Raw genomic sequence first — 9,804 nt, forward strand, 5'->3', positions numbered from 1 at the left:
CTTGCAAACGTCCCCATCTGCTGACTCAGGGATCGAGACGTGGCTGCACGATCCGTTAAAGCCATGCGGATAAGATGCCTGTCATCTTGACTGCTAGTGATACGAGGCCGTTGGGATCCAGCACGGGGTTCTCTATTACCCTCCTGAACCCACCGATTCCATATTCTGCTAACAGTCATTGGATCTCGACCAACGCGAGCAGCAATGTCGCGATACGATCAACCGCAATCGTGATAGGCTACAATCCGACCTTTATCAAAATCGGAAACGTGATGGTACGCATTTCTCCTCCTTACACGAGGCATGACAACAACGATTCACCAGGCAACGCCGGTCAACTGCTGTGTGTGCATGAGAAATCGGCTGCAAACTTTCCTCATGTCAGCACGCTGTATGTGTCGCCACCGGCGCCAACCTTGCGTGAATTATCTGAAAAGCTAATCATTTGCATATCACAGAATCTTCTTCCTGTCGATTAAGTTTCGCGTCTGTAGCACGTCATCTTCGTGGTGTAGCAATTTTAATGGCCAGTAGTGTACGTCTCGCAACCACAACGATAAAAAACAGAAAAACTAAAGCTAGTACTTAGAAAGGGAAGGGGGAGACACACAGTGCTAGTACCGGAAGTATCATCAACCACTCAACTGAGCTGGCTTGCGCCGCAGGGATGTAGACGTAGAAACCAAATGGAAGTTACTTCCCGAAACACACTCTTAAAAATATAATAATAAATGGATCGTTAATGCATCACAGCGTCGGTTATGATACCGTGAAAGTAACGGTGCTGGGGAGTGAAGCACTTCGAAAATGTTTTCACCTAACTTTGATGACGTGCCGGTAACGGGAGTTTGATGAGGACGGTGCGACGTCCGCAAAGTGTCCGCGGAGACGCCGGGTGGCGCCGGCCAGGCGGTCAGTGACCTGCGTGGGCAGCCGGCAGCCGCCCGCGTGCCGCGTTTACGATGCGCGCGTGGCACGGGGCGCGCCCAGCCGCTGCCGTGGCCGAGGCCTCGCCCTCACCTGCCCGCGCGCTTCTGCCGCGAGGGTCGCAGCGAACTGGCCAGGCCCGCCGGGGTGATAAGGTCTCCACTCGCATCAAAGCCGCCACCGTTTCACGTAAATCACGTACTGCACCGTAATCAAATGGCTGAAATGGCTCTGAGAACTATGGGAATCAACTTCTGAGGTCATTAGTCCCCTGGAACTTAGAACTAGTTAAACCTAACTAACCTAAGGACATCACACACATGCATGCCCGAGGCAGGATTCGAACCTGCGACCGTAGCGGTCTCGCGATTCCAGACTGCAGCGCAAGGCCACTTCGGCCGGCTGCACCGTAATCCATTCGTGCTTAAAATTCATTTTACACATATAAGAATGTAGGCTTTCAAGGCCGGTGTCATAGTGATTAAAATTCTTCTGGCCATTATGCCGCGTCATTGCTAAAACTAACAACAATAATAAACTAAGACCGACGTTTCGGGCGAATTGCAACGGCCTTCTTCAGAGCACGCCTGTTTTTGCATGGGGACAGGTGCTTCTATTTAGTACAGACTATCTATGTCTGACGTCACTGTTGTAAAACTTTTAATTGGCCGTCTGATATAATTGGCTAGTCATGACGTAAGGGAAGATGGAAGGAAAGAGGCTATTCGTGGCTGTCCATGTCGTCAATGATTGGTAGCTGTCCCCCAATCAGCGTTCTGCTTCTGGTAGGCAACCTTTCCTCCTGGTGTGCACGGAAGTGGACTGAGAGTTGCTCTACAGCTGTTCGTGCAGATACGTCCGTGTCCCGTGTAGCTTCTGCCCCGCGACCGCTCGCGGCCCCTTTGGGCTGGGATGGCCGCCGACGAGGTCTCAAACCGATTTTTCGAAGCAGTCACAGGAGTCACGATATGATAGGTTCCACCAAGGATGTAGTCAACAATCTTAACACTGCAGGTGTTTGCCGGCCGCGGTGGCCGTGCGGTGGCGCTGCAGTCCGGAACCGCGGGACTGCTACGTTCGCAGGTTCGAATCCTGCCTCCGCCATTGGTGTGTGTGATGTCCTTAGATTAGTTAGGTTTAACTATTTCTATGTTCTAGGGGACTGATGACCTAAGATGTTAAGTCCAATAGTGCTCAGAGCCATTTTTTTTCCACTGCAGGTGTTTACGAACTACGGTGTGAGTGCGGAGCTGCCTACGTAGGAGAAACAGAGATACCTGTCAGCTTACGAGTAGCAGAACACGAACGTTATGTGCGATTACAACAAAATAATAAATCGGCGATAGCGGTACACCACCGTGACTGTGGACAACCTATCAGGTTCCAGGAAGCCCGAGTACTGGCGAAAGAACCGTGGATGCGAGAACGCATAATACGGGAGGCGATCGAAATTATTAACCAGCCTGACAACATCAACAGAGAAGATGTCTACAAACTCCCGGCGTCTTGGCTGCCGGCCATCCCAGTCCAACGGGCCGCGAGCGTTCGCGGGGCAGAAGCTACACGGGACACTGACGTATCTCCACAAACAGCTGTAGAGGAACTGTCAGTCCACTTCCGCGCACACCAGGAGGAAAGGTTGCCGTCCAGAAGCCGAACGCTGATTGGCGGACAGCTACCAATCGTTGACGTCATGAACATCCACGAATAGTCTCTTTCCTTCCATCTTCCCTTACGTCATGACTAGCCAATCATATCAGAGGGCCAGTTAAAAGTTTTACAACAGTGACGTGAGACATCGATAGTCTGTAATAAATAGAAGCACCTATCCCCATGCAAAATCAGTCGTGCCCTGAGGAAGGTCGTTGCAATTCGGCCGAAACGTCGGTTTTAGTTTATTATTGTTGTTAGTTTTAGCATTGACGCGGCATAATACCCAGAAGAATTTTAATCACCATTTTACACATACTCTCAAAAACAAAAACAAAAAAAGACCCAGAATGGAAAGAGGATAAGAAATGAAACTTCGCTGCTTGGGAGGGTATGTGATGTTATTTGAGTGATCCAAAAATCGAGTCAAATTTACAAAAAACTTCGCAGCATGAGCCCACATATCAGTAAGATGATGCACACTCTATGCCCTGGATGCACGCACTGATTCAGTTGGGAAGGGTATCAAAAACCCGTTGTTACTGTGGTGTCACCGCAAGGCACCACACTTGCTAGATTGTAGGCTTCAAATCGGCCGCGGTCCGTCAGTACACATCGGACCCGCGAGCCGCCACTGTTGACGCTACAAGACCGAGCGCCGTCACTCGGCTGGGCTCAAGACACAAGCTAGCGCACTGGCCAGTTCTACAGCCGACTTCAGTAGCAATGGTTCGCTTGTTATAGCTTCAGAGATCTCATTTGTAGAGACGATAGTTAGCATAGCCTTCAGCTAAGTGAGTAGCTACGACCTAGCCAGGCGCCACATACAGTTTATGCATTGCCAATTGATCTATATGTGAGAAGCAATCAGAATTGTAAAGCAGTATTCGCAGTTCAGTCTATAACTGCACTTGTAAATATTATTGTACAAAGTCAAGACTGACGTTCATCGATGATGCTGAATTAAAGCTAAGTATTTAACTGTATTCCTGTTACTGACTTCTAATCACCTAAAATGTTCCAGATACATCCCGTCAAGCATAGCTCATTGATCCTCACGTCATCCCACGTGATCAACGCGTGCAGTAATGGCCACCCCTCCTGATCAGACTAAGAGTCAAATCGCGTGACTCTGCCGGGTCACCCATTTTCCATGAGGCCCATAGTTCCGCCTCATGCAAACAGTTACCTCTTGAGATGAAAGCTGGCTCACATCTGTTGCGACTGGTCCTCCACAGCCAGGATACTGGCTCTGGGATGTAGTCGACGTCCAGACGGTGCCACACATGTTCCGTTGTTGGACAGCTGTGGGGACCTCGCTGGCCACGGAAGTGCTTCACCATCAAGCAGACAGTCATAGATACACGCACCATCTGGACGAGCATTGTCCTGTTTAAAGATGGCACCAAGGTTTTGCATAAGCAGTAATACAGCAGGAGGGATGAAGTCCGTGGCGTATCGTTGTGCCATCAGAATTCTTTCAATCAAGGTCATCCGCGATCTGAAGCCATACCTAATGGCTCCTCGCACCATGCCACCAGGGACAGTACTACGGTTCCCTCCAAAACATTGGAAAAATGGGATCTCATCCATGTCGCCTCCACACCCACCAAAGATGATCATCCAGTGCAGCGCAGAACCGCAATTCATCACTAACTACAGTACTATAATCCGACGCCATTCGTTAGCAGCCCGTGCTTGCTGGTTTGGTGCCGCTCGAAGTGCAGCCGTTGGTGTTGCGTTGCTACCGACAGTGTGCCCATGGAACGATAATTCCGTGGTCCATCTGCCGCTAGTCCCAGACCAATGGTGTGGGAACACAGAATGTTGCACGCAGGCTATTACTTGTTATTGGATGGCGCAAGCAATAGTGAAGGGGATATGATGTGCTTAATGCGCAACACGACGTTAGGTTTCTCCCTTGTCTACATCTACATCTACATGTATACTCCGCAAGCCATCTGACGGTGTTTGGCGAAGGGTACTTTGCGCATCTCTATCAGTTCTCCCTTCTATTCCAGTCTCGTATTGTTCGTGGAAAGAAAGATTGTCGATATGCCTCTGTGTGGGGTCTAATCTCTATGATTTTATCCTCATGGTCTCTTCGCGAGATATACGTAGTAGGGAGCAATATACCGGTTGACTCATCGGTGAAGATATGTTCTCGAAACTTCAACAAAAGCCCGCACCGAGCTACTGAGCGTCTCCCTTGCAGAGTCTTCCACTGGAGTTTATCTATCATCTCCGTAACGCTTTCGCGATTACTAAATGATCCTGTAACGAAGCGCGCTGCTCTCCGTTGGATCTTCTCTCTCTCATCTATCAACCCTATCTGGTACGGATCACATTCCGGTGAGCAGTGTTCAAGCAGCGGGCGAACAAGTGTACTGTAACCTACTTCCTTTGTTTTCGGGCAGCATTTGCTTAGGAGTCTTCCAATGAATCTTAGTCTGGCATCTGCTTTACCAACGATCAACTTTATATGATCATTCCATTTTAAATCACTCCTAATGCCTACTCCCAGTTAATTTATGGAATTAACTGCTTCTAGTTGCTGACCTGCCATATTGTAGCTAAATGATAAAGGATCTTTCTTTCTGTGTATTCGCAGCACATTACACTTGTCTACATTGAGATTCAAATGCCATTCCCTGCACCATGCGTCAATTCGTTGCAGATCCTCCTGCATTCCAGTACAATTTTCCATTGTTACAACCCCTCGATATACTGCAGCATCATCCGCAAAAGCCTCAGTGAACTTCTGATGTTATCCACAAGGTCATTTATATATATTGTGAATAGCAAGAGTCCTACGACACTCCCCTGCGGCATACCTGAAATCACTCTTACTTCGGGAGACATCTCTACATTGAGAATGACATGCTGCGTTCTGTTATCTAGGAACTCTTCAAACCAATCACACAGTTGGTTTAATAGCCCATATGCACTTCCTTTGTTCATTAGACGACTGTGGAGAACTGTATCAAACGCCTTGCGGAAGCCAAGAAACACGGCATCTACCTGGGAACCCGTGTCTATGGCCCTCTGAGTCTCCTGGACGACTAGCGCAAGCTGGGTTTCACACGATCGCCTTTTTCGAAACCCATGCTGATTCCTGCAATTTCTAGTGTCCAGAAAAGTCATTATACTCTAACATAATACGTGTTACAAAATTCTACAACTGATCGACGTTAGAGATATAGGACTATAGTTCTGCACATCTGTTATCGTCCCTTCTTGAAAACGGGGATGACCTGCGCCCTTTTCCAATCTTTTGGAACGCTACGCTCTTGTAGAGACCTACGGTACACCGCTGCAAGAAGGGGGGCAAATTCCTTGGCGTACTCTGTGTAAAATCGAACTGGTATTCGATCAGGTCCAGCGGCCTCTCCTCTTTTGAGCGATTATAATTGTTTTTCTATCCCTCTGTCATCTATCTCGATATCTACCATTTTGTCCTCTGTGCGTGATCCCCCGGAACCTTGCCGACGAGTATGCCGGCGCTCAAGTTACCAGCCCCGGGCCGCTGTCAAATCCGAATGGCCCTCAAATCTCGATACTGTACGATTCGACGAGCTCGCCAAGTAGAGACCCGTAACGAGCCCCTTTCATACTGTCGGGTGCTGATACTGCTGCCTCACACGAGTACGCACCGCCTTTGTTCAGGCGTAACGATAAGCGACGGCACGAAGATGAAGAAAGCAAGAGCAAAGGAGGCTGTGGAACTGGATTAGCCAATACCCGGCTGACAAGGACCGCACCACGACAGGAGCGCCCTATAGCCGAAGAGAATATACGCGCCGCTCCTGCCAGCCTCAGCCGCACATTACTAGACGGAGACTAACAGCCCAACATAGTGTTGGGACAGTACTAGCAGAGAGCACTACGATAGCAGTGACGTGTGATCTGTATCAATTGCCTACATGGGCCTTGTATACAGCAAAGGACTTTGGTTCTTTGCATGCTGCCCATCGCTTGCGTCACCATTGTAAATTCAAAGTTAAGTATTGTCAATCTTCTTAATTTGTTAAAAACTATTAATGTGATTTGCTTGAATTGTTGTATAATTATCCGAGAAAGCAGCATCCTTTAGGCACCTTGTAACAAATGAGTGGGCAGGAACCCACGGTCTTCGTGTCTTTGACAGTGATATATCAAAGTCTGTTACTGCTCACGTCCCATATATACGCTCCAGAGATGGTTACAATGCAAAACAGGAACGACAGTAATGCACTATTGTGGCCAATGTATCTTTTCCAGAGAACTGCAACTCTGATCATTCAAAAACCTGCCTATGGTGTTCACGCGTATAAAGTTGCATTGGCCGGCCGCGGTAGCCGAGCGGTTCTAGGCGCTTCAGTCCGGAACCGTGCGACTGCTACGGCCACAGGTTCGAATCCTGCCTCTGGAATGGATGTGTGTGATGTCCTTAGGTTACTTAGGTTTAAGTAGCTCTAAGTTCTAGGGGGCTGATGACCTCAGATGTTAAGTCCCATAGTGCTTAGAGCCATTTGAACCAAAGTTGTATTGACATCTGACCATCCCTTCTGGGTGCTTCAGTTTGTTTATCAGGCAGTATATTTGAAGGTATAAGGTCAGAAATAATTTTCTATGATGATCAACAGTACACTTTCACCAACACAGGAACTCGACATATTTTTCAAGACCGGTGAGCTGGCACACATGTGTCCCATGAAGCTAACTATGTACATATTTCAGTTTGAATCTAGGATTTTCAAAGTTAAAGTTTTGTTTGTGACAGGATTTGATAAGGATACTAAATCTAGCAATGTGTCTGATGTAAACGGTAACACAATTAGTCATGTCAAACTTAGTGTTTTCAGTTGACTTTCGGACCGTGCCCATTCATCCATCTTCGTTGATAGAGTGTCAGTTATTGCGATACGATCGTAAGGACAACACAACACCCCGTCCCAGAGCGGTGAAAATCACCGATTCAGCTAGGAATCGAACCCGGGTCCCTTACATTAGCAATCCGCCGCACTTACCGTGCAGCTACCGAGGCGGACATCAAACGTCTCCGATCTGGGAAGATTTTGTTGATGCGATTTGATTTCCGTGTAACGGGCACACACTGTGTGAAATGTAAACATATGCTGCACCACGTGATCGCTCACAGTGCTATACCGCGCCAGTCCAATTAACAAGTCGCACTCAAGGGAACAAAATCGACAGACGTACATGTAATTTCCAGAGTACCCCTCTGAAGCGCGAGAGGACCATTACTGTTTACAACAATATAGATTATCTAGTTAGAAGCGTCGAACGCTCTTTAAAACTGTTCGCAGGTGGTGCGATGTCCGTAACAAAGTAGCAATGCCAGAAGACAGTATCGATGTGGAGAATGACCTGCAAACGATCGAGGAATGTTGCAGGCCCTGCCAGTTGACGCTGAACACAAATAATTGCAGCCTACTGCGCTTAGATAGGAAAAGAAAGCCACTGCCGTACAACTACACTATTGATGAGAAACTGCTGTAAACAATATATACCGTAAAATATCCAGGAGTAACTTTCGAGAACGACCTTGACTGGAATGACCGTATAAGACAAATAGTAGGAAAAGCAGATGCCAGTCTGAGGTTCATGGGGAGGATCTCGTGCGCGAAAGAAGTCGCTTACAAGGCGCTTGTTCGACCGATTCTTGAGTATGGTTTGATCAATATGGAATCCTTGTCAGGTAGGACTAGCCGGCCGAAGTGGCCGAGCGGTTCCAGGTACTTCAGTCTGGAACCGCGCGACCGCTACGGTCGCAGGTTCGAATCCTGCCTCGGGCATGGGTGTGTGTGATGTCCTTAGGTTAGTTAGGTTTAAGTAGTTCTAAGTTGTAGGGGACTGATGACCTCAGATGTTAAGTCCCATAGTGCTCAGAGCCATTTGAACCAAACAGAATAACTCCTTCAGAATCCCAGAAGACCGTCACCATGACTTTCCCGGTTGAGGGCGTGACTTTGACCTTTTTATTCTGAGGAGAGATGATGTGGTGCCACTCCATGGATTGCCTTTTTGTTTCCGGTTCGAAGCTATTACCCCATGTTCCATCGCCTGTGACGATGTTCAGAAAAAAATATTGTCACTATCAGCTTCGTAATGCGCAAGCAATTCCACACAGACGGTTATTCGTTGCTATTTACGATCTTCTGTTAGGCAGCAAGGAAACCGGCGGACACACAACTTTGAATACCCCAACGGATGGACCTGTGTGTTAGCGCTGCCAAAAGAGACGCCCAGTGGTGCAGCGAGATGTTTCATTGTCATCTGTGGACCAACCCGAATGGGGGTCTCCTCACGTTCCAACTTTGCAGGAGTCACAGCTGTGAATCTTTTTTAAGTAAGAGAACAGCTTCCAAAATTTTAGCTCGTGAACTGATGCTGGATACATACCATTCCCCGAATGCCGAAACACAATTTTGAATATATTATTTAAAAGCAATTCGTCGAATTATTGGTTAGACCGTTACGAATATGAAAGCCTTTACACCAATTACAACCATACTGGGGACCACAGCTCAGTTTTAGCTGCTGGCAATACATACAGAAGTTTGATGTAGCTCTTTGAAATATTGACCTACTTCCCATCGATATGCCTTTGGTAACAGGTGTTCACGGTGTTTTGGTGGAAGAACGCAAGCCATTCATTAAATCATTGAAATAATCGATGTTTAATGTTAATATTCTATAAACGTCTACCAGTACTGTGATAGAACTCTGAATTTCATAAATGCGTTACATGTACCACCTTAGTTAAGAGAGGTGAAAAATAAAGTGTACAGAAGGTCGATTAGCTTTTGCCTATAGACATGGAGACACATCTGATGATGATTAAAAAACTTTTATGAGTCGTATGAATTCTTGTAGAATACAATTATGGCACACTGCTGCGGATCTTCCATTTCGCAGGTATCTGCTAGGGTCTCCTTTTCAGAATTCAGCCTTTGTACCCATATTTGGCAGAGGTGTAACAGCCCAGTCAATGGAGACCATAATAGGTCGAATATTGATACCAAATTTTTGTACAGTAGCAGGAGGGAGAGCCGTGAACAAGATACCAAATATGCTGATGAAGAGGGGCGGGGAGAAGGGGGATATAGGGCAGGTGGGAGTGCGTTTGAAGGTCACTTCTGTATGTTCTTCTTGAATAAGATAAAGTAGCGGCCTCTGGCGTAAACGTATTCCAGTAAAAAATTAAATTACATTAAATTTGCT

This window comes from Schistocerca piceifrons, chromosome 7 (assembly GCF_021461385.2).
Source record: "Schistocerca piceifrons isolate TAMUIC-IGC-003096 chromosome 7, iqSchPice1.1, whole genome shotgun sequence".
NCBI lineage: Eukaryota > Metazoa > Arthropoda > Insecta > Orthoptera > Acrididae > Schistocerca > Schistocerca piceifrons.